Consider the following 25,849-nt stretch of genomic DNA (forward strand, 5'->3'; position numbering starts at 1 on the left):
GTCAGAATGGCCATCATCATAAAGTCTACAAACAATAAATACTGGAGAGGGTGTGGAGAAAAGGGATCCCTCCTACACTGTTAGTGAGAATGTAAATTGATACAGCCACTATGGGGAACAGTATGGAGTTTCCTTAAAAAACTAAAAATAGAGCTACCATATGATCCAGCGACCCCACTCCTGGGCGTACATCTGGAGAAAACCATAATTAGAAAAGATGCATGCACCCTAGTGTTTACTGCAGCATATTTACAATAGTCAAGGCATGAAAGCAATCTAAATGTCCATCAACAGATGAATGGATAAAGAAGATGTGGTACATATATACAATGGAATACTAATCAGCCATAAAAAGGGACAAAATGATGCCATCTGCAGCAACATGGATGGACCTAGAGATTACCATACTAAGTGAAGTCAAAGACAAATATCATATGATATCACTTATATGTGGAATCTAAAAAAAATGATACAAATGAACTTATTTACAAAACAGAAAACAGACTCACAGATACAGAAAACAAACTTATGGTTACCAAAGGGAAAACGTTGAGGGGAGGGATAAATTAGGAATTTGGGAGTAACACATACATACTACTATATATAAAATAGATACTCAACAAGGATCTACTATGTAGCACAGGGAACTCTACTCAATATTTTGTAACAACCTATATGGGAAAAGAATCTGAAAAAGAATATATAGATATATATATAGTGTTAACATAACTTTTGTATGCACTGAGAAACAAACAAACAAAAATTCATGTGACTCACTTTACTGCAATATTCACTTTATTGCAGTGGTCTGGAACTGAACCCGTCATATCTTCAAGGTATGCCAGTATTTCAAAAGAGAAGGCAGCAGCAGAACATTACAGAAGAGATAGCTAATAAAACCATAAGAAGGATCAAGAAAACATATAATCTCACTACAACTTGCTCTCTTCCTATTCACCAAAATGAATCCAAGCACTGAAAGTTTCAACTCGAAGACTTCAGGAGTCTCCACACCACCATGCCCTTTTATTTTACATTTAATAAGATTTTTAAATTAAAAGTCAAACACATATTAGGATGTAAGGTTATTTTTAAATGTATGAATCTTGATCAATATAGCCAATTCAAGAAATGATTTAATGTCAAATGGGACTATTTTATCTTATTGGGAACAGGGTTTTGTGGTTTGATTTTGTTGCTTTGTTTTGGCTGGGAACTGTCTGAAGATTATCTACTTTTTCCTAACAGAGTTTTATTTCTTAGTAGGTTTCTCATACCAATGTTACCATTGGCTCTGTATTACTTTAGAAAATGGATTTTCTAAGTAAAACTTATCCAGAATTTGCTATAACCTCTTGCTAATGGTTTTTATTAACTGTAAAATTTACAACTGATAAAACTGACATGACTTTACTGAAATGATATATTTTTCCAACTTCCCTACAATGAACATGGTGCTCTTTATCTAAAGCTAATAAAATGCTTATCTAATATCTCTATATTGCTAGCTTAACAGTGCCACCTATTATTAGTCACATTGAGTTTTAGAATGAGTTTATTAAATACTGTTCTTTGGCAACAATTTTGACTTGTCATAAAAAGTTAAGTTTCTTCATGCTGCATAATGAAGATGATGTAAGAGGTCACAGAATTATAAGCTTCTCTCTACTGACATCCTCCAACCCGTGCAGCACAGTGTAATCACTCCTGCATTTCTAGAATAACGTTTTTTAAAGTCTTTTTTCCTGCACTTCAAAAAGTGCTGCTTAATGACAGAAGACGGCACTAAAAAGCCATTTTTCCTCTATGCATTCTGTAGTATTAAAGCCAGTATTTTTACCATCATAAGCTACAATTTTCACTTTATCCACTTTAATAAGCTCTGTCAACTCTCTGAATTCAGCCTCACTCAATACAGAAGTCCACACGTTATCACAGAACGTGTACATATGTGCAGAGCCTCTGGCATGTTGACTCTGTCCCTGAGCATCGGTGCCAGAGCTAAATTTTTAGCTTTATCACACTGAAGTGGGACTTGAAGGGTGAGTTGGGGATGATCTATTAAGACTGTAGGAACTTATCTGCGCCCTCCTGAAGACTGTTTCCTAAAGTGCATTTCTGTATAACTGATATGCTACCACTTAAAAGAAAGAAATTCTTGAAGTCCTGTGGGACAGAGCAACACAGCCAGGACTCAACAGGAGGTGCCTGCTTTCCCCAATGGCCCCTTCAGCAGCCCCAGAGACTGCAGAGCTGGGTCAGTGACCTAGAAGTACTCACAGAACCTGTCAGTGAAACCACACCAGGAAGCAAGGAGACCCCACATTGTCTTTAAAACAAGGATCCAGAGACCAAATCTCACAGTCCCCAAGCATCAGAATGAGAAAGCCTATGCAGTTCTTTTGGCAAATGAAGTAGAGAACATACACAGCTTTCTTTTCTGTAGTGGCTAGAAAGACCACTTTACATTTAAAAAAAAAATTAAAAAGTTTTTCAGATTTTTAAAAGTTTAAAATAATATGGATTAGGGGAACTCTCCAACCTCTTTATAAAACAGCAGTGTTCGTCAAACACCAAGTTACATAAGTTTGGTGGGCCAAGCAAGAGCTAAGAAGCTGATACTTCTATGTAAATCTGTAGGTAATCGATGGGAGAAGAAGCTTGGAATACTCTAAAAGCTGATGATTGGGACAAAAAAGATATCAAACTTATTCAGAATCTAAGAACATCGCGCTTCTTGAAGTAATTTAGAATTTTAAAACTGAAAAGGGCTTAAAAGAGCAGCTAATAAAACCTCTTTATTTCACAGATGAGGAAACTAGTTTATGGTTGGCCCAAAGTCTTATGGTTTCTTTTTCTGCTTTAACATTCAGCAAAGTTTACATTCAAGCAGAGCAAAGACCTTGTTAGAGAGTTTCCTTTGATAAGCTGGCATCTTGAAACCAAGAGTGAAGAATCTGATTTTAACACAGATGACAACTAAAGGCCAACAGATTTCGAAAATGGAAACTACAATGCCAAAGTACAGGGTGAGAAGTAAGATCAGAGCTGGGCTGTTTTAAAGTGAGTGAACTGGCTGGAAATCCGCATTTCAGTGACAAATAAAATCATCCTTAGAACGCATGGAATGTTGGGCCAGAGAGAAACCTTAGAGCTCATCTGGTTTAACCCCCTCTGCACAGATGAGGAAACTGAGGGTCAGAGAGTGAAAGTTACTCACTTATCCACATTCACACAGCTCGTTCAGAGCAGAGTCAGGCCTAGCATTCATGGGGCCCATGACCGTTCCGTCAAGTCAAGCTGCCTTGCAGAACCCATATTAGGGTGCCGATTCTGAGACTTGAAAAAAAGAGGTCAGATCTTAAGGATATGAAAGCAAGAAACAGAGGATGTCTTTGGTTTTTTATATATTCTTTCCAGATCTTTAAACGTATGAAAGCCAGGTCAGTGAGTCACAGGTTAATAACAGGAGAGGACTTCGTGATAGGGAAGGGAAGGCAATACAGAATTGGGCAGAGAAAATAAAGAATCTCAGCTTCCCATTCCTCACTCAAGATAGTGACAAAGCTCCAGATGGAGGCAGTGTACTCGGTATGAATTTGCAACAGTAAAGCTGTGAGTGCAGTAAGTGCCTTATTTCTATTTATTTGAAAAAAAAAAATCTATCCAAAAGCAAGGCCCCATTTCTACCATTATCTGGGCTCCTATCCATGGCTAGGCAAAGGTCTCCAGGGGTTTTTCGACATCAAAAAAATTTTACAGATGCCCCCTCTGTCCATCTCTCCTTACTGGCTGCTGTTGGGATGGCTCCTGCCCAAACCCCCAGGATTCCTAGAAATCAAGGGACTCCGCTACATCCGTGCCCTTGGAGCCTGGGAATCATTGCTAAGCTGCCTGGGGGCAACAATGCCTGGGATACACCAGCTACCATCCTCTGGAGTTCCACCCCTTCTTCATCCTGTCTTTATTTAAAATATTGATATTTGTTCATCATGGATTTTTTTGCATTAATTTTTACTTTTTAAAATATTGCATAAAATATAATTACCTTGATTACTGAGTTTTTTTTAGAGTCCTCTCCAATTTTATGCCTGAGTCAGTTGCCTCACTTGCCTCACCCTAGTCCCAGCCTTGTCCTTCCCTTAAGGCATGTGAGAGTGGGTCACAGGTCACCAGCCTTCACGGGAGCCATGGACCATGACCCTCTGCCTCCTCCCCAGGCCAGGAGGAGACTCTCTCTCCATCACTTTCCATCCCCCCAACCTTCTACTCGCCTACCCTCCCCTCCCCACAGCACAGTCCTCTCCAGGAAAGCAAAAGCCAGCAGCTGAAGGAGGGCCAGGGAGCCACTTCAAGCACCTCATCTTCAGACACATCTACAACCTTCCTCAAGGCAAGGAAGTCAAAGTTAGGCTTAGAATGGAGATAAGGAAGGATGACTGGGAGGAAAATGATAAAGAGCCACAAACACAAAATAAACATTTCATCACGAATGGTCTCCAGGAGTCGCAACAAGGAAAGAGATGTGCACAACTATGTGTGAAAAGAAAGATGTCTTCAGGAGAGAAAATCAACTTTGAGTAAATGCTCTCTCCAGTGGTGACAATAACATTTTTTGTTTTAATAAAGGAAAACAAAGTGGCCTCTCCCATTGCGGAGCACAGGCTCCGGACGCGCAGGCTCAGCAGCCATGGCTCACGGGCCCAGCCGCTCCGCGGCATGTGGGATCCTCCCGGACCGGGGCACGAACCCGTGTCCCCTGCATCGGCAGGAAGACTCCCAACCACTGCGCCACCAGGGAAGCCCACATTTTTTGTTTTAATAAAGGAAAACCAAGAGTGATGGGGAGTGAAGGAAGATGGTGAAAGAAACCCAGACTATCAAAAACTTATCAGCATATTTCCAAGCTTTGGGGGCAAAACAAAACTTTAAATTACAGATTGTCTATGAAAATGTAGGAAATGCAATAAGAGGAGATACGCTCTGGGAGGAAATCGATGTTGAGTGTAGAGCCCAAAGGAGTCGATGGTCAGGTTAATGAAGAGTCAGGAGGGAGAAGGTGGAGAAAATGTAAGAAAAATGAAGTGGGAAGAAAATAAAGTGAGAAAAATGTCTCCGGTAGTCAAATGGGCTTAGGAAGAGGAGAAACAAACTCTGCCCAAGGAGGCATGAGATCGCTACAAAATTCAGTCTGATCCATCTTTCTCTCCATGAACAGACCACAGGAGATATTAGCCAGAATGGAAGCTTGGGAAGGGAACTGGGGACAGAAACTGGTCACATTGCTGGATTTGAGGAGACACAGTGGGTGTGAATGTCCTGTTTAAGCCTTCTAAAGAGACATGCTAAGGGGGAGAAAGATATGCGTGGAGAGGTGCGGTTAAGTGAGGATTCTCAGGGAGAGGCTAACATAGACATGCTCGAATCCAGAAAGAAGCAAGTCCTAAGAAGGTGCAGAGGAGGAGGGGGAAAGGCAAAGAGAGGAAGAGAGAGAAACTAGGAATGAAGAGAGGTAAGCATGAGAGAAACAGAAAAAGCGCTCAGTGGTTTTAAACAACACTCTTTTGAAAACCTGTTAGAAAGGCAGAATTTACTGTCTGAGAACTTATCAATATATAAAGTATCCTACACCCCAATACTGTCAGCTCCAAAAAGCAGAAACCCACATCCTGAGCTTCTCTGCTCCGTTCTGTCGGTCAAGGGCAGCTCTCCAGCCGCTGGGCTGGAAGGGGACATATTCCCCAAAAGTCCAAGCTTTGCTATGATCTGCTATCTTAGTAAAAGCATGTTCCCACTTTGCTTTTGGAATGGTATTCTTTGTCACACAGGTAGTTTTAAAAGCTCTTGCAAGCAGGTAAAACAAGTTTCTGTTAGGTATCTAATATAATCCAACACATGGAAATCATAAGAGAGTTTGACAGTTCCTTTTTGTTTCTAAATCAGGAATAGTCATCTGTGGTAAGTCAGTAAAATAATACCAATATAATTCCATACTATGCCTTCAGTTCTTTTTCTACAGGGTCTATTTTTTAAGCCAGAATACGAAATCGAAAGTTATAAATTGTTCTACATAGTTTATTTTTCTATCGCATCTAACATCTGACACTAAAGAGACAGATTTTTATAAGATGTTGGACTTGTTTCCAAAAATGCATCTTCACACTAAGAAAGTGTGACTTCACGTGATCCTTAGTGGTTCTGTGGTTTGTTTCTTGACCTTTATTCCTATATTTTGCACAACAGTTTAATAATACTTTGACTAATCAAGTGAGACAGAGGATGGGTAAATATAGCTTGTTATTACATCATTTCCCAGGCTAACAGATTGAATTTCTCCATGTATATACATATACATACACACCTTCAATAATCTAAAAAAAGTTATGAATAGATGAGAAATACCATAAACACATTCTCTACGTTGTTGTCATTTCAGTATTATCTTATGGTGGGAACTCACAGCTTGTGACACTCAACATAAAGGCTGCCAGCAATTTATTTATTTTTATTAAGACTTTACTTTTTAGAGCAGTTTAAGGTTCACAGCAAAATTGAATGGAAGGTACAGGGATTTCCCATATACCCCTGCTCCCTCACATATACAGCCTCCCCAATTATCAGCATCCCCCACCAGAGTGGTACCTTGTTACCACTGATGAACCTACATTTACATATCATTATAACCCAGAGTCCATAGTTTACATTACAGTTCACTCTTGGTGTTGTACATTCTATGGGTTTGGACAAATGTGTAACAACATGTACCTATCATTATGGTATTACACGAAGTATTTTCACTGACCTAAAGTTCCTTTGTGCTCTGGCTATTCATCTCTCCCTCCCCGCAGCCTCGGACAACCACTAACCTTTTTACTGTCTCCACAGTTTTGGGGTAAGAACGTCATATAGTTAGAATCATTCATTATGTAACCTTTTCAGATTGGCTTCTTTCACTTCAGAAATATGCATTTAAGCTTCCTCCATGTCTTTTCGTGGCTTAACAGCCCATTTCTTTTTAGCAATGAATGATATTCCATTGTCCAAATGTGCCACAGTTTATTTATTCGCCTACTGAAGATATCGTGGTTGCTTCCAAGTTTTGGTCATTATACATAAAGCTTCTATAAACATTCATGTGCAGGTTTTGGGGTGAAAATAAGTTTTCAACTCCTTTGGGTAAATACCAAGGAGCATGATTCCTGGATCAAACGGTAAGAGTATTTTAGTTTTGTAAGAAATTGCCAAGCTGTCTTCCAAAGTGGCTGCACCATTTTGCATTCCCACCAGCAACGAATGAGAGTTCTTACTGCTCCACAACCTCATCAGCATTTGGTGTCATCAGTGTTCCAGATTTTGGTCATTCTGATAGGTGTGCGGGCAATTTATTTAATAAGGAAAAATGATAATCCTCAAAAGATGGTTTTGCTGAATAAGCAATTCTTTTAAAAAAAATTAACAGTTAAATCCCTGCTACATAATTTGCTTCCAAACACTGCAACAGATAAATTATAATAAACTTCACAGATAAACATCAAGATGTAAGAAGAGTGTGAGTCATAGGCACTGAGCATCTAAATCTGTCAGCAATTAATGAGACCTTCAGTTTGCTTATCTCCATACCAATAATACAATATGACTGTTCAATCTCAGTGGAAATACCATTGGATTTGGAGCCAGATAACCCAGATTCTAATACCATCTCACTTTGCCTCTCTCCCTTCCCTCCTGAATGAAATGAAAGACTTGGACTGATCAGGCCTAAGGGGGTCGAGTAGGTAAGTTAAATAAGTGAAGCAAGCAAGATGGGGACTGGGAGAAGCTAGGAAGCTCCTGCCACAAAGAAAGAGGGAACTGTGCAATCGATTGATGCCACGTGGAGTGTATATCTCATTTTGCCAAATCTGCAGATTTTCCATGAGAAGCCAGAAATCTAGATTGAATATGATATTTCCTAATTTTTATCTGTTGGAAACACAATTTAAAATTTCAAAAATACTCTAAGCATGGGACTTCTACTTCTCACCAAGATGGAGCAGCGGGGATCAGACTTACCTTCCCACTTGAAATAAACAAAAATAGACTAAATATATGAAACAATGGTTTTCAAGACACTGGACATCAGTCAATGAGGGACACTGACCTCTGAGAAATGGAAAATGAGGTAAGTGCTACAACTGCCCCAGCTTGAGAATGTCACAGCAATGCAGTGAATAAAGAATAGTCTTTCCAACAAACAGTGCATGCTGGGATAATTCAGTATTCATATAAAAAAAAAAAAGAACTTCCATCTATGGAACCATAGATACAGAACATAGATCATGTTCAAAAATTAACTTAACGTGGATGTAGACCCTAATGTAAAGCCTAAATTATAAAACTTCTACAAGTAAACATAGGAGAAAACCTTTGTAATTATTATGATTTTTGGATGAATCTCATAATAATTATGCTGAGTGAAAGAAGCCAGACATAAAAGGAGTACATACAGTATGATTCCATTCAGAAATTAGTAGTTCAGAAAACTCATACTAATCTATAGTGACAGAAGGCAGATCAGTGATTGTCTGCAGGGGCTAAGGACAGGAAGGAGGGATTACAAAGGGCAATGAGAAAACTTTCCGTGGTGAAGAATATGTTAATTATCTTGATTGTAAAGATGGTTTCACAGGTATATACCTGTGAAATATCAAATTGTATACTTTAAATACATGCAGTTTATTGTGTCACAATTATACCTCGATAAAATATTTACACACACACACAAACACATACAGATACCAACCGGCCAAACAAAACCCAACTGTTGGCAAAATCTGGCATGCTAGCTGCCAGTTTTCAATTTCTATATTCAATGGCATCTGGAGTCACTTCCAGTGAACTGTCATTGTTTGAAATTTACCCAAGGCTAAAACTAAAATTCAGTTTCCACAGACAGTAGATGTAACTACATAAAGGCATTCTAGAAAATATTTGCAGTTGAAAAGTTGAATATATTGAATGCGTGTATTAGCATGTATTAATTATTGAATATTTATATTGTGGCATAATTCATAAAATAGATTGTTCATTTTCAACAGATTTTGTTTCACTGTAATTTGGTTGAGCCTATAATTTTCTCAGTGCTCAAGCGGGTAAGAGGTGCAAACCTCTTGTGCTACATTCCAGGACAATTAAATCACAATGTCACAAGGAATGTTATAGAAGACATTCTAAGACCATCTCCCTTTTCCCACAATTCTCACATTTAGCAGTGCTATAGGATTTGTGTATTATATGAGCAACATTCACATAATCAATGGGTTTGGGGCTTTGTTCACTCTATAGCCACAGAAGCGCTGTTTTCAGAGTGTCTACATGTATCTATATCCACATAGACACGCACCTATACAAACAGAGTCACATTACACCACATAAACAGGTGTACAAACAAACCCATATGCACCCATCATCATGATACAATGTCTAATCCCAGCATGAATGCGTAATATATATCATATGAAGAGAACATCGGTGCATATTTTTCTATTTTTCTTGTATAAATATATTCTTGGATATATGGGTATATATCATTGCTCATAAACAATTTTTCAGGGTTAAACTGAAACTGCTCAAAGGACTTGGAAACAGAGGTGAATGGCTGTCCAGTAACCAAGTAGTCATAACGCTGCCCACCAGTATCAGTTTTCATTTGCCATCAGATAAGCCTAAAAGTGCTGGAGTTGATACAAGCCAGTCCCACAGGTAAGAAGAGTAGCAACGTATTTTGTGGCGGACTGCTACATGAAAAGGGCCCTGAGGAATGTCACTTGCTCTGCATCAAAACAATACAACAAAAGGATCTACTGTCCTTGGGTCACCCCCATTTCGGTCAGCGTAATGTGGGTGGAGCCCCACAAAACCCCATCTGGAATGTTGGCCATTTGTTCAGAGGCACCATTTGCAAACTACTTGCTTTCTTGTTCTTCTTTAAATTGCAGTTTAGAAAAAATGTTGGAGGCATTAAGAATGTTTAGACACAGGACAATTTTCATAGCTCAAATTTCAGGTAGAATAAATGTCTTCTGTCCCTTGCTCGTGGAAGTCCAGACAAGTCCTTAATAGGCAAGGTAGACAACACTCCTTTACAGCTGTCCACCACCTCCCTCCTTCTGCTTCCATTAATTAATACTGATTAACACACTCTAACTTCATTTCTGAACAATTCATTCAATATCTGACCATTGAAAAATTATAATCACCATCTTTAAAACAGATAATTAGGAAAAACGACCATTTTCTTGCTTAAGGCACACTGAAGAAAACTGGTCTAAGGCGCTAAGGGCAAGTTTAAAGATCTTTCTAATTGAGCATTCTTCCACAAATGCATGGCAGGTGGATTTTCTCCTCTCGATTCTTAAGGGGACCATACATTTAAAAAATACATATATGATTTAAAATACATATAGTATTGAATTAAACCCATAAGAAATAACTAAAACGTGGAAACACAGCAGTCAATCCTGAGAACTAAACGTCGATTGATAGTCCCAGAAAGGCCCTAAAGTAGAGTATCTTTCTAAAAGAGCAAAGAAATTTAAGTTGCATAAACACTTCTGTTGCTAAGATGGCAGTGAGAATCTAATTCTCTGCTAAAGAAAATACCTCTTGCCTCCTGAGATAATAAAACAGCCAATATTGATGCACCATGCATTATGTGCTAGGTGCTACTCTAAACACCTTATGTACATTGACTCAGTCAGTTCTCAGAACAATGCTATGACATAGGCACTATTATTTGCCCCATTTTCTAGATGAGGAATCTGAGGTAGACAGCAGTTGAGAAACTTGCCCATCACACAGCTTATTAGTGGCAGAGACAAGATTTGACCTTGCTAGTCTGGTTCCAAAATTAAAGTCCTTAAACACCATTCTATCTTGCCCTTTGAGGCTACAGAGCAGTACCTTACCCACCAAGACCAAAGTCCCCCACTAACTGACCGCATGCAAGGTCAAGCTGTTTGCATGTGGTCAGTTAGTTCACTTCCAGCCAGCTCTGTGCTCTGCTGTGCGGCTAAGGAACCCCACCATTCCAGCTCTGTCCATTTAGTTTTTTGCAAATAATCTTTAAAAATGAAAACTGTTTGTTACTATTGTCCACTTACATTTAAGAGTAAGCAGGCTATAAGAGCACATTGTGATGGGAAGCTATTGTTTGAAAAACACATTTTTTTAAAAGAGGACTCCTGGGAATGAGAAGTGCAGCTCGAGGCAAGAGGAGAGCACTGGAAGGAGAACCATGAGTAAAAGTTAAAATATTATTTTCTATAGCAAATTTGTAATAAAACACTCTGAACACTTTTTTCTGGGATCCCATTCCCACCTTTTCTTAGCTTTGGAGTTGACCTCCTTCTCCAACGCCCCATCCCTCTTCTCTGCCACCTCTCCTCTATCGCAAACCGTCTATCCTGTCTTACGACCACCTCCTTTGCAAACACCTCTCTCATTAGACTTTCGGGTTGTTTTGGGATTGTTGCGGCCATTCACCCTCTCCTTTGTGTGATCCCTAAATCATGTCTTTCATGCCTGGGTGGAAAGGTGGAGAACAGCAGGTTAAGCCAGGGTCCACAAACAACAGAATCTAGCCTCTTCCATCTCCTAGCATGGAACGGGCCCAGGGTACAGCAGGTACAGATGTGAAATACTCCTGATTAAAAGAGCAGTTGTTGGAGCATTGATTGGCCAACCTCAGAAGCACTTGCCATCCAAGGTGGTAACCAAAGGACTCTCTGGAAAGAAGTCACCTCCTGTCTGATCTTCAGTATCTGGACCATCACTTGTCTAAGCTGCCCTGGGAAGTGTCAGCAGCTCATGACAGCAGTTGGAAGAAGCCAGGGTCTGATAGGACTTCCAGCTTATGCCATGAGGTGGGGAAGCTGGAAGGGGTGGTCGGCCAACCCTTTCCTAGCCATAGCGTGACTCGTCTCTATTACCTCCAGGGAGAAATCACAAAGTTTATTTTGGTTCCTGAATGAACAAAAATTCTTCTGGAAAAGTAGGCTTAGAAATGGAAAGTCCTAAATCAGAAATCCTCTTACAGGGCTATGGATGTTTCTTTGTATCTAGGCAACTGCTGATTGATTGCATAATATTCAGCTCTTAGTCGGTGCTCCCTTTTAGGCCTTAGCCTGCCTGACCCAACAGCTGCTTAACCTGGCTCCAAAAATTTATAACTTTATTTTGAACAAATCTCAAACAATTTCATTTGACTTTTCCCAACTCGACTATGCAACTCAAAATTTGTTTTAAATTTTACGGTCCTTTTTCTCCCCCCTTCTCTCTGTCTCTCTCTCCCCCCCTTTTTCTCCTACCCCTTCTTACAGCTGTAGCCTTGGAATTTGACTTGGTTTTCTTTAGGCAGCAGCAGATTTTGTGATGCAAAAGAAAGGAAGTTTGCAGAAGGGAAGGGGGTAAAGCAGGGAGAAGGGGAAGGTCGGTTTACTAACTCTTTGGATCCCTCCAGAACAAGCTAAAACCTAATACTATATAAATACTGAAGTGCACAGTAGAGTCAAAGTATTCAATAAACATTTACTGTGAATGGAAGCATTAGGGAAGGCTTAGGCCCTGCCTGAATTCCCATGAAATTTGTAAATATTTCTTTCATTTGTTCTCCATTTACAATTAGTTGCGGTCAAGCTGATCAAAGCCAAAAGAGGCCTGTTGCATGTGAACCCGCATCCTTCACAATGACATCCACGAAGCAGAATGAAATATGGAATATCGGGTTTCCACGGATGTATGAACTTGTAAAAAATCTGAAAGAATAGGAGGTTTTTCACACTGAGTAATGTGAAACATTTGGTGCAGATTGTAGGCCTCTGAAGAGGGAAAGGGAGAGCCCAAATCTATCAGGCTATAAAACAGAAGCGGGCCCAAGCCAACATTAGGGTCTTCCCCAGTAGGCAGGCATCCAGTGATTTAGCTGTCACGGGCTCTCCACCCTCTGGACCCCCTCTGGAGGTCCTGGCAAAGAAGCCCCTTGGGCAGGGGGAGAGAGGAGGCACCCAGGGCTCGGCCCAGGATGACAGCTTTTCAGCGGCCCACGCTCCACTCCGTCCCACTCCCTCGCGTTCTGTTGCTGGACTGTTGAATTAGTGCTGTCCCACCCCGGCCAAATATACACACCCCTCTATACTGATGCATTCACACATTTCCAACCAGAGAGGGGTTAAAGTACTTGATATGTACTTAGACAGGATCTTCTACACACAGTCGAAGTCAATAAAGAACCCCAAGTGAATCCAGAAGTATATACTAGCACAAAGCCTCAAAAAGCCACATATACTGTTCCCCTGGCTCACATGAGTGTCCCCTCTTTCTTTTTTTTCTCTCTTTCCTCATGCAGACCTTCTCCTCCCATAAAGCCCGCATCACTGTCAGCTGGGGCTGCGCTCTCCTTTTGTAACAATTCAGTGTTTTCGTTGCTTTTTAGTTCCTGTTTTCAGCCCATAATGGAGTCTGAGGCGGGGACATGGAGGGGCAGGGCTTTAGCAGTTTACATTCTTTTACCCCCAGGAGCGCCTAAGACCATGAGGCAATGTCTGCTTCCTTACTGGAAAACTGAGCAGCCACTACGCCAGCTTAATAAAAGACCTCATGATAATGCATGAATACGCACAAGGAAATAAGCAAGGGCTATTGCCAAGGACTTCAAACCAGCAAAGGCAGGCAGCCCGGTATCACGTGCAGCTCTTTGAGAAACACAAACAAACCTCCCTCCTTCCACTCCTCACCCTCTCCTCACCCAAGGGCCCTGTAATTCCACCATCTCTCCTCACCAGATTGGTGAGGGGGGCATATTTTGTTCAAGGTACACCCCAGCTGAAAGGCCCCAGGAACAAGAGAAAGGCTGCTATCCACTATATTTTACTAAGGTGGGGAAAGGTTTGTAAGGATTAAAGATCGGGAGTAGGCAGGCGTAAACAAATGCTAAGGAGAACTGAGCCATTGTGAGAATCCAGCCTCCCCCATCGAATCACGCATACACCCCTCCTGCTCTCCACCAGTAGCCTGTACAAACAAAGGATGATGGAGGAGGAAGATCAGGAATTAAGTGTCACCTTTGAACTGAAAGCCACTATGTGAGACCAAGCTGTTCCTTCAAAGAGAGTTCGCCAAAGCTCTGGGTTGAAAGTGACCTGGGCTTCTACAGCCAAACGGAAATCTCCTCCCCTGGACGAGGGAGAACTGTACAACAATACAGCAGTGTGGGAGGGTGACACCTTAATGTTCATGGAATCAAAATAGAGAGAAAACCTTAACTTGACCTTGCATGGAGGCCTTCAGCTTAGAAGAACTGAATCAGCCCCAACTTTTCAGAATTTGTAAGTCAGGACAGAAGGAGAACAATTTTAAACAGTGTCACAAATAGTCTCCAAAGACCTTGTGAAAACACGTAGCTGTACCAAAAACCGTATTTTGGCAATCTGATCACAGATGATTTGAAACATGATGGGTTAGGTTTTCTTACAAATGAATAGGAGTTGGTAGTTTTGAAAAGGAGATCTGCAAATGGAGATTTGGCCAAAATTGGCTTCATATACTTAGTTCACTCACAATGCACATCCTTCGCCAGGATGTGGTGACTACAGACTCACCTGGCAATGCCATCCAGCCCCACACAGGGGAGAGAAATTGATGTGCTATTTTTCTTTAATTAACACCCATCCTCAGTTTCAAGAAACAAAAGAAACAAAATACCACCACACCCCAGAAGCCACTTATATACATCACGGATTAGAGCCCATTCCTTCCCCCTTAGAGGTAACTGTGTTGGTAATTTATAGTGTTTACTGCCTATGTATTGATAGTTATCCTGAAACACTATATAGTTTAATGTCTATATTTGAACTTTACAATCATGGAGTTAAACCAATATATTATTCTTTTATGACTTGCTCTTTTTAATTCAATACTGTATTTGTGAGATTGATCACTGTTGGTGCATGTAAATTTTTTCATATTCACTGCTGTATAGTGTTCCACTGTATAAGTATGTGTCTTTCTTTTGATAAATCCATTGGGGTTTTCCAGAGAAACAGAATCAAAATATATCCTATGGGCTCTGTTATAAATAGATTATTACTGTTACACACACACACACACACACACACACACACACACACACACGTGGAAATTGGCTCATACTATTGTGGAGGCTGAACAGATCCATGACCTGCCCTCTGCAAGCCAGAGACGCAGGGAAGCTGGAGGTATAATTCCAGCCCAAGTTTGAAGGCCTGAGAACCAGGGAAGCTAATGGTGTAAGTCCCAGTCCAAAGGCAGAAGACAGATGCCCCAGCTCAAACAGGCAAGCAGGGAGCAAAACTGGTGAATTCCTCCTTCCTCTGCCTTTTGTTCTATTTAGGCCTTCAGTAGATTGGATAATGCCCATCCACACTGGGGAGTATAATCTACTGAGTCCACCAATTGAAATGGTAATCTCATCCAGAAACACCCTCACAGAAACACCTAGAAATAATGTTCAATCTGGGCAACCCATGGTACAGTCAAGTTGTCACATAAGATTAACCATCACAATAAACCAGTAGGCTATTTTTATATTAATCTATATTTTATTTATGTGTTTAACGTACATAAACATATATGTTATATTACCTCTGCTCATAAAAAACACCACTATGAAATTTTCTGTATATGCCTCCTGGTGCACATATGCAAGAGTTTCTCTAAGGTATATACCTGGTCATGTAATTCACAGATCACAGGGCATGCTCATGGTTCAACACTGCCAAACACATTTCCAAAATGGATATACCCATTTCTACTCCTAACAGCAGTGGATAAGAATTCCTATACCTCCATATCCTAGTTAACGCTTGGTATTGTTCAACAGCTGATTATGAAATGGTAGCTCATTGCAATTTCAATTTGCATTTCCCTGACTGTAATAAAATTGACCATTTATCCATCTGTCATGTGAAAAACTGATTCTGTAAAATTACTATTTATTTAATTGGTCCATTTTCCCATTAGGTTATTTCTCTTTCTTATTCATTAGTTGGAGTTCATATAGTCTGAATGCTGTATTCACACAATTTGTAATATCTCAATGAAGGACTTTTTAATTTTATTATAAACTATTATAATCAGTATTTCCCTTTAGAATTATTCTTTTGTGTCTTATTTAAGTAATCCTTCTCTACCCTAATGTCACAATGACAGTCTCCTACATTAATTTCAAATAGTCTTGCCTTTTAGGGTCTATTTAGTGTACCTGAAATTAATTTTTGAGTATCATGTTAGGTAGGAATCAAATTTCATGTATTTTCCAAATGTATCATCAATTATCTCAGCATCGTGTATTAAAAATACATTCTTTTTCTTTCACTCTCCCAAATAATTATAACAGATATCCTTATATTCATGGGTCCATTTCTGGTCTCTCTATCCTATTCAAGTGGTCCATTTTCTATCCCTCTGCCAATAACCATCTATTGGGTAGAGCAAGTCAGAGAAAAAGAAATGTAGGACCTTCACAGGAGCAATAGGAAGACTGACAGCTGATCTAAAAGAAACACCAGAAGCAAGGAGACAGGAGGAAATAATGTGCCCAGATATGCTTATTTGTCCGTTTTGGGGAAATTATAGCATTTCTTGAGCCTGTGGCTTGAAGTCTTTCGTCTGTTTTGGAAAATTCTCAGCCACTACTTCACCAGCTACTGCTTCTGTCACTTTCTCTTATCAACTCTTCTTGGACATTTTCACTCTGTCACATATATACCTTATGTTCTAAAATTGTACATCTGTTTCCATTTCACCCTTCAATATGGATATTCTTTTTGATCTACCACTTTATTCTTTCTCTTGTCTGATGTGTCTAATCTGAAGTTAAATCCACCCATTGAGTTCTTAACTTTAGTACTTCATTTTTCCATTTATAATATCCATTTGATATTTTTTAAGTTTCTCATTCTTGCCAACAGTCTCTATGTTTTCTTTTAACTATTTTAATGTACTAATCATAGTTATTTTAAAGTCTATATTTGATAACTTAAATATCTGGGCCTCCCTTTAGGGTTTGTTCTTATTATAATTTTTTATCTTATTTTTCAGTCAAGTCCTGCCTTTTTATATATCCTATTATTTTTGATAGCATGGAGGACATTTTTTAGGAAAAACTGTCGAGGGAATACACTGCTCTGGATGATATTATTATCCTCCAGAGAGGATTTAATTTGCAGTTAATTTTACATACAGTTAAGGTCGAATCAGGATTAAGCTGATTTGAGCTTCAGTCCTATTTGGACTTGTCTAGCTCTGGTTCACTTTTACTCCTAGAGTATAGCTTCGTAGGGTCCTAACTAAAAGCTTGGCATGTTTAACAAGGCATCCTCTTCTTGATGGGCCCTGAACTCTACTTTTCATTCCTCCAGCTCTGTAAACCTGCTAACAGCTCTGGTCAGCTTCTGGATCTCTCAGCTATTGCTTTTGTTTTCAGAATCTGTGGTTGCCTCAAAATGAAAAGCAACCCCCAAATGCTGAATTCACTTTTCCTCAGGCTTCCCTCTTACTCCAGATCTTGAATCTGAAAATTATCACTGCCTACATAGCTCTCTGCACCTTCAAACATTTATTTTTCTATTTTGTCCAGCTTTTCTCTGAGGATTGGTTTGAAATATTCTAGTCAGCCATTACTGGAAGTGAAACTCTGGTATTTAAGATTTTTTTGATGCTCTTGTAAATGCTATCCTTTTACAACTAATTTTCAATTGTAGTTGGTGTGTAGAAATGATTGGTTTTACTAATTTTTTTTTATATCCAGCAACATCACCAAATTCTGAGTAATTCCAATCAATTTATAGATTCGTTGGGGTTTTCTAATAAACCCTCGTTATTCATATTATCTGTGAACTGTAGCTTTGTCTCTTCCCTTCTAGTGTTTACATATATTTAAGTTCTCTTACCTTACATGTTGGTTGGGAACTCTAAAATAGTGCTGAATAAAAATGGTGAGAGAGGGCACCCTTGTCTTGTTCACAATCTTAAAGATAATGCTTATATGTTTTCCATCAAGTCTGATAACTTGTTGTAGTAATTTGTAGATGCCCTTTCTCAGAATAAATAAGGTTTCCTATAATCCTAGACAGCTAAGACTGGATGTGTACAAACAAAGTTGGTTCAGGGTGTTTAAGCAAACTCAAGAAACACCAACCTCGTCAAGGTCAATTTGCAGAATTCCAGGACAATTATCTTACTCCCAATACGGAGAGAGCAGGAGCCTCTTATTTACCCTTTGGTAGGATCCTCACTCTCCAGATATATTATTAAGATCCATTTTTTGCCTCTTGGGCCCCAAAGCAACATTAGCACATAAAAGTTTCTTTTCCTCATACCCTTTTCCACGGTCTCCTCACATTTTACATCACGAAGTTCTTTTAGTATCTATTCTCCATTCTAATCTCCTTCGAGTAAAAGAGCTCGGCTAATCACCATCTTTCAAACAAAAGCACTTTTTTATATTAAAAAAATGTTGTTTCCGGGCTTCCCTGGTGGCGCAGTGGGTGAGAGTCCGCCTGCCAATGCAGCGGACACGGGTTCGTGCCCCGGTCCGGGAGGATCCCACATGCCGCGGAGCAGCTGGGCCCGTGAGCCACGGCCGCTGAGCTGAGCCTGCGCGTCCGGAGCCTATGCTCCGCAACGGGAGAGGCCACAGCAGTGAGAGGCCCGCGTACCGCAAAAAAAAAAAAAAAAAAAAAAAGTTGTTTTCCCCTTAGTTTTTTATTCAACGTACTAAATACATCAACCTTTTTCACTTTACTTCAGGCCTTAGTCTCCTCTGAAAGTATCCAAAGTTCATCATAATTGCACTTCAGTGCTAGCATCCTAACTTGGACAATATTATACAAGGTCCTAACCACATCAAGTACCAGGGGAAGGTTACGTCATGGTTTCTTGCTCCCTGCATTTCACATGCTCTGATTTTTCTCTGCCTTTTAAATCATGCCCCTCCTCCATTGCCGAATCATCACTCACTTGCAATTCACTCTAACCTTTGGATACTTTTCTGATGTGGTAGGATGGAGGCCCTCTGAGACGTAGCAGGACTCAGACTTGTCCACACTTTCTTCCCTCTTGTCACAGTCACTGAACGTTTTAGTCCTGATGGGTTTCAGGATGTTAGCTTGCAGTCTTCCGCAATTCCCGATCACGGGCGGATGGAATCAGTATATCTTATACCTTTCTACGTCACTGACAAACATGTTAAGTAGCACCACACCAGAGGCCAATTCTTTCAGAACTCCATCAGTAAAGCAACATTCCCATTTTCACATGGGGCACCCGCCATCTAGCTGTACGCTATGGAACTTTTTTTTAAATGTCAATACTTGGGCCCTACTCCAAAAGAATCTGATTTAATTGGTCTGGGGTGGGGCTGCCCAAGTGATTCGAATGTGTAGGCAAGACTGAGATCACTGACCAGTACCTGATACCCTGTACTATATCTAGTATGTTTTAGCACAGTGGTTCTCAAACTTGACTGTGCACACAAACCACCCTGGGGGTCTTTTGAAAATGCAGACCCTACTTCAGTAAATCTGGGGTGTGACCTGAAATTCTGCCTTTCCGAGAAGCTTCCCGTCGATGCCAACAACATGAACCACATTTTGAAAAGCAAAAAAGCAGAGACCCTCACTCAAACTGAGCACATAGTTCACTGTTGAACAGCCTAGTCTTTCAAGTCTAACTCTGACACTTGATTCAAAATAATTTCTCGAATACCCTCAGCCTTTGCCCAGGTCTTGTGGTTATTCCCAGAGTTCACTCTTTGTCTGTTTGCTGATCCATATCATACATGACATCATTTTCTGGGTTTGCAAAATCAGTGAGCATATGAAGTTGGGTTTCCCAACCTATATCTTGGCATCGTCTACTGCTGGCTACTGATCTCTCCCTCCTTAGAGAAAGATTTTGGCCAAGAAGCCTTCTTCTCTGAGGTTTGCTGGGTGCTCTGGAGGGAAAAGATTCCAACCAGCATTAGTGCCCTTGCCCACACAACACACACCTTACACACACCTGAGTCCCAGCATTTCACACGCAAACCACTGTACTGTCAGACCCCTGCCTCCCTAGGACCTTGAGGTTTCAGGAAAATGAAAACTAGCTGCTCTCCTCTTCAAAAGAAGCCTGGGACCACAGGTATGAAGGGACTCTACGCAAGACCCTCTGCCCAAGCCCTGCCTATTTTTAATTCTATCATAAACCGTCCTCACATATATATTCCTTGCTTCCTCCAGCCCACTGTTGGAGCCATTCTACTCACCAATGCTAAGCATCATCTGGTTTTAGGGATGTGTAGCTGGATGCTTGTATCCCGTCTGCTCAAGATTATCTTGGCATTGCTTTCAGTAGGATTATGGGATTCTCACTGGGGAAACCCAAGAGGCTTTGAAGAAGGCAGGAATCCCAGCTCAGTCACTTACCAACTGTGTGACATTGACAAGTTATTTGATTGCTCAGAACTTCATTTTCTTCATCTTAAAATGATGCAAAACCTACCCCACAGGATTGTTGTAAAGATTATATGAGATGCACATGAAGTGTTCATACAGTGTCTGGTACTTAGCACTGCTTCAGTCACGGGTAGTAACCTACATCAGAAGTCCATGTGAGTCCTATCTGGGATATTTCAAGCCCTGTTTGATGTTTCACAAATTCTGTTAGAGGCCTAGGAGAGATGTATAACTTGTTTCCAGACTGTGTCTCATAGTTATTAAGCTCTGAACCACACTGTACACACTCCTGCTGGATATTCCTACCCCATCCCACCATCCTCCCCGCCACCCAGCAAAGTAAGAGAGAAATTTTTATCAGAAAATAAAACACCTTTGTCTTTTGATTTATTCTAACCCAAGTCAGACATTAAATGTGGGCGTAAACACTCCAGCAGACTCCACTCTCCTTTATGGTTTCATTTTTCTTTCTAAGCCTGCATAGTTGGCTGCTGCAAGGAACTGAAGACAGAATAAGAGCTGTGCCTTCCCTGAGGGGCAGAAAAAAGAAACGGGACTTTCCTTCTTTCGCAGGGAAAATGATGAGCCAGAGAGTGCAGCGGAAAGGCAGACTGGACTCACAAAAGACAGCAATTCCATGCTTCCAGTCAATTTAGGAGGACTCTGGATAAGTCTGCAGGGGGTAGTGAAATCCATGGCCAAGCTTTGGCCTGATTTGGTTGGATGCTGTTGGTTAAATCAAGTACATCAGTCACCAAGACAAAAACTCCAACCCCCTCCATCCCAACCCCTGACAGAGATCTAAATGCATAAGACCTGTCTGGGTAATATCAAGACTCTCCAGAGCATCACTAGCCCCCTTTTTGCTTCCCTAGCTCACCACCACATTTGTTTTTGCTCAGGTTCATACAGAGTTGGGAGAGGGAAGGGGGAACTACTTTCAAGTTATTTTTATGGCAAAATAATCCCCCCTAAAATTTGTTTTGTAAACATGATCTTTAATGAGATCCATAAAAATGCTCCATTTAACAGAAATGCACCCATGGCTGGAACTTCCCCTACCTTCCTTTGTGGCGTACTCAGCCATGCAAACTTTTTAAGTTGGAAATTGCTCTCAGAACTTAATTGCTGATCAAGGTAAAGGTCAATTGAGCTGAGACAGTACTGAAAACTATCAACGTGCATTTACACTACGTCTCAGCTTACTTTTCGCAACCAAAATTTAGAATTCCTAGTTTGACAAGAATGCATTTTGACTTGTGAAAATACTTAAAAGATTTTAAAATAAAATCATATTTAGTTACCTATTTAATGGGCTGACCCCTCCTTCCCCCACAAAAAAAAATTACATGAAATTGTCATTGGATCATCCTAGGAAACATGTGACACCCTGAATATGCTTCCTCAGGAAACTGGTCCTCCCATGTGGCTTCAGATAGCAGTTATTCTGCAAATACACTGCTACACTTGGGTTGGACAGGATCCCAAGTCTTGCTGGTCTCTCAAGATCACCATCAGGCTGTGCAGCTCCAGAGGAGATGGGAAGAAAGCCATAACTGTGAATTCAGCTGCCTATGGAAGGCAGCCTCTCCCCTCCAGTCTGCTTAGTTGACACATAAGACACATACACACCTGAAGACCAATAACAAAACTATACAGATTCTATTTGGTCTGGATTTTCAACCCTGTACTCTCAACCTCTAGGCCATTCTTGGGCACAGAGAAGGTACTCAATAACCTCACAACTGCCAAGTGAATGAATAAATGACATACTACTGTTTCCTGACAAAACATTACTGCAAGCACAATAACCACCATTTTTTTCCAGAGTTATGAGAGATGTGTAGCGCTGTGAGCCCAAAAGAGTACAATGTAAGTATTCACACCTAAAGTGTGAGGAGGAATGGGAAAAGGAACAGGGATTCCAGAGGTAAGGAGAGAGAATCACACAGGAAGCCTATGAAAAGTAAGAGACCTAACAGAAGAGAGTCAGAGCTTGGTGAGCTCCCAAACCAGTGAAGTTAAGTGAGGGCACGAGAGAGAACGTTGGTGGTATTACATGGGGTCCTGTACAGAAAGCAGAACACAGCAGATACCCTAAGCCAGTGAGCCCATGACTTACTAGAAGGTCCTACCATGACTTCACCAAATATCTTTGAACTCTCTGGCCCTGTATCATTAAAGAGGTACAAAACCCATGGTGGGGAGACGGGGACACCAAGGTCATCTCAAACACTCAGCGTGTGCTTTTTGTTTTTCTATTAAAAAAGAGAGAGATGGAGACGGAGAGAAAGAGCAGAAAATTCTCCAATTTTTGAGTTTTCAAGTTATGTAGACTTCAGATCAATTGTATCTACAATTTATATGCTGAGTTCATATTAGCTTATGTCTTTGAACACACATCTATCTAGAGGGGGATGGTTAATGGCATCCTGGATGAGAATAGGAAGCCAGAAGAGATTTCAAAATCTAATACTGATGTTTGCCAAAGACAACAATCCATAGCCAGACAGACAAATGCTGCCAAGGGCTGCACTGGGTGCTGGGACCACGAGGCCTGCCATCAACATGCCTGTGCATCCTTATACAGGCTATAAATGCAGCGCTCCAGTGGGGATATCCTTCTTAAGGGGAGAGGCAAACCATAGACTTTGCTTCAGCTTGTCCAGAGAATTCTGCCAGAGCAGACTGGGCACCAAGCCAGGTCCACTCAACTACTGAGCATTTGACCGATTAGGACATAGAGTTAATAGAGTTCTGGGGGTAGTTAAAAGATGTGTTTTGGACTAGCTCCTGGCTGGTAAGAGGAAAAGGAGAAGTCCCAAAGTCCTAGAGCCATAAGGAGAAGAAAGATCCATGTATACTATCAGTGTAAATAAACAGAATTTCAGTAAATCCCTCCTCAGGGAAAAAATATCATCCATTGGTAGATAAGTGGATTTTAAATTCCTACAGGACAAGGAAGTTGAGCACCTTCTTTGCACACAACAAGTAATGCAAAAATGGCTGAGGGAGGAAGTTAGGTTGAAGAGAATTGCCATAGCCCTACAGGAATCTGTTGATGGTAGTAAGACTAAAATGCAAAACGTTCCCTGGAAATTTGCTGCCCCTGCCCTCCTTCCATACATATCAGTCAATAATGGAAATATCTGATGTCATATTAGTACACTACAACTCCCTCTTAAAATTCTCCATTTATGAGACTGGAAAGAAATGGCCACCAAATCATGCAAGCATACATGTCCACCAGTGGCAAATTCTGTAAAACCAAGAGGGAAAGTATGACCTATCTGTGACTCCAAAGCTGATCCCACCTTTGGGTGGCCCCTCACCTGCCCCTCAGTTCTCCACCTCAAAATCTAGAGAGCTCTACCATCCATGCCTTGGGAGCCATGCAGAATCAGGTCCACACACACTTGATGTTCATACCTTAAAGAGCCGATCTGTGCCTCCTGAGAGAGGGTGGAACACAAGGCAGCTTTGATATCAGGAAGGTAGTTGAACAGAATGGGGCCACGTGGGACCAGGACCCTGACATCACTTAACTCCAGGGGCATCATCTGCATTGGGGGGTGTTTACATAGATGACATAAATGGTGCCCCTTGGAGTTACGCCACACAGCACTGCAGGGGATCAGAACTGAAGGCCAGATCTACCGGAGTGGTGCTAGAAGATCCCAGAATGAAATTTCTAAGGCTTCTGAGCCCCCAAATTTAAAATCATATTTTTAAGTTGGAAAAAGAAGTCTAGTGCATGACTTCACAGTGGTCTTTAAGTTTATGAAGTAACTCAACCAAACAAACCCTCCTTCTTTATTGCCATGGAAGGTCACACAATAGAGATTAGGAATAGATAAGACTAGATTATTGCCTTGGGAAGCTAACCAATTAAGAGAACATTAAGATAGATAGATAGATGATAGATAGATAGATAGATAGGCAGACAGACAGACAGACAGATAGCTTCTAATATTTTTTCTGCAGACAAAAAGTATAACCTCTGGAATCAAAAATACCTGGCTCCATCATTTTCTAGCTATATGACCTATCGATTCTGTTTCCTCATCTGAAAAACAGGAATAAAAATCGTACAGAAAACATAAACAAGATTTATACTTTGTTACATGGATTCTACAGGTAATCCCCCCTTGGACTCACACTGGTGTTGATTAGCTGATAGGATTCTTCTCATACTCCACAAACAGGTCTGCTTTTACTTCAAGGGGGCCTGCACGTCCTCAGTTTCCCTTGATTCATGCTCCTTTGGCTACTACCCTTATTCCTCTTGGTCTGGTCCCCATCTTATGCCCACCTACACGCCAGCTCCTGTTCTAACCTTCCAGGCCCCAAAAGGATCATATATGTCCGCATATTGCTAGAAATTCAAATGGTTTCTGAGTGTTAAATCTCTGGGGTCAGGAACAGTTTCTGACAAAACTAACTCAACAAGTAAGACTTAACCAGCGTAAGGCATACAAAGAACACATTCATTCTATTTGCTTTATTTCACAACTGATTCCCAGTTAATACATTCAAAATTTCTAAGAGCATAAATAATAAATAATTGGTTACAGAATACTCAAAGACATGTCCCATGTGGTTCAGGATTTTCCCTTACTTTCATGACACTTCCTTCCAGCTAGTAAGATAAGGTTTTATGGTGCAGCAACTGGCCAGTCAGTCATAGGGAGACAGACTGATTACAAGGGCTCATCTAGGGAACACATTTAATGGCAGAGAAGCCTGACAAGGCTTTGTTTTCAGCTGCTTGGTTGTTGGGTATGACACCCAACAACAAAGTCTGAGGACTATGACACCAAGATAGACATGAGAGAAGAAGTGACTTAGTCTGCTAAAGGCCCACAAACTACTGAACTTTGTTTCTTAGGGATTCCTAGAACAAGCCACCTCAAATGCCATTACTGAAGCTAAGAGTGCTAGGTCCATTTCCAGGGCCTGGTCCTTATCATCAGGCATGCCATTGATCAAAGAACAGAACTCCATCTCAGGATCTCCAGCTGTAAAACATATCTGATCATAAGCATGATGTGGAGGCCAGTCAGTGCTCTGGTGGAGAACGCCAGCCAGTCTCCAGCAGAAGCATTACCGTCAGCACCAGAAGGTAGTAAGGCAGAGAAACTGAATAATGTGAATAAACCTGGTCCAGAAAAGCCAAAGAAAGGACAAAGTCAGGAAAGTAAATATGTGTTTAGTAGCATGTGGTTTCATGCTTGTAAATTAGGCCACAAAGTTAAACTTTACTTAGGAGCCATAAAAGCTATTCTACCATAAAAAAACACCCAAATGGAAGATACATTATCCCCAGCCCTAATCCT

General features: G+C 40.7%; 1 pseudogene across 1 annotated transcript; it reads right to left on the reverse strand.

Moving 5' to 3' along the window:
- Positions 1-1,766: 1,766 nt before the first annotated feature.
- On the reverse strand, positions 1,767-25,517 carry LOC307054835 (transcription initiation factor IIA subunit 2-like; annotated as a pseudogene). The gene is made up of 3 exons: positions 25,437-25,517; positions 23,887-24,073; positions 1,767-2,140 (listed from the first exon to the last, which is right to left on the reverse strand). The product of its transcript is annotated as a transcription initiation factor IIA subunit 2-like (transcript).
- Between the last annotated feature and the right edge of the window lie 332 nt (positions 25,518-25,849).

Source organism: Hyperoodon ampullatus (genome assembly GCF_949752795.1).
Source record: "Hyperoodon ampullatus genome assembly, chromosome: 6".
Lineage (NCBI taxonomy): Eukaryota > Metazoa > Chordata > Mammalia > Artiodactyla > Ziphiidae > Hyperoodon > Hyperoodon ampullatus.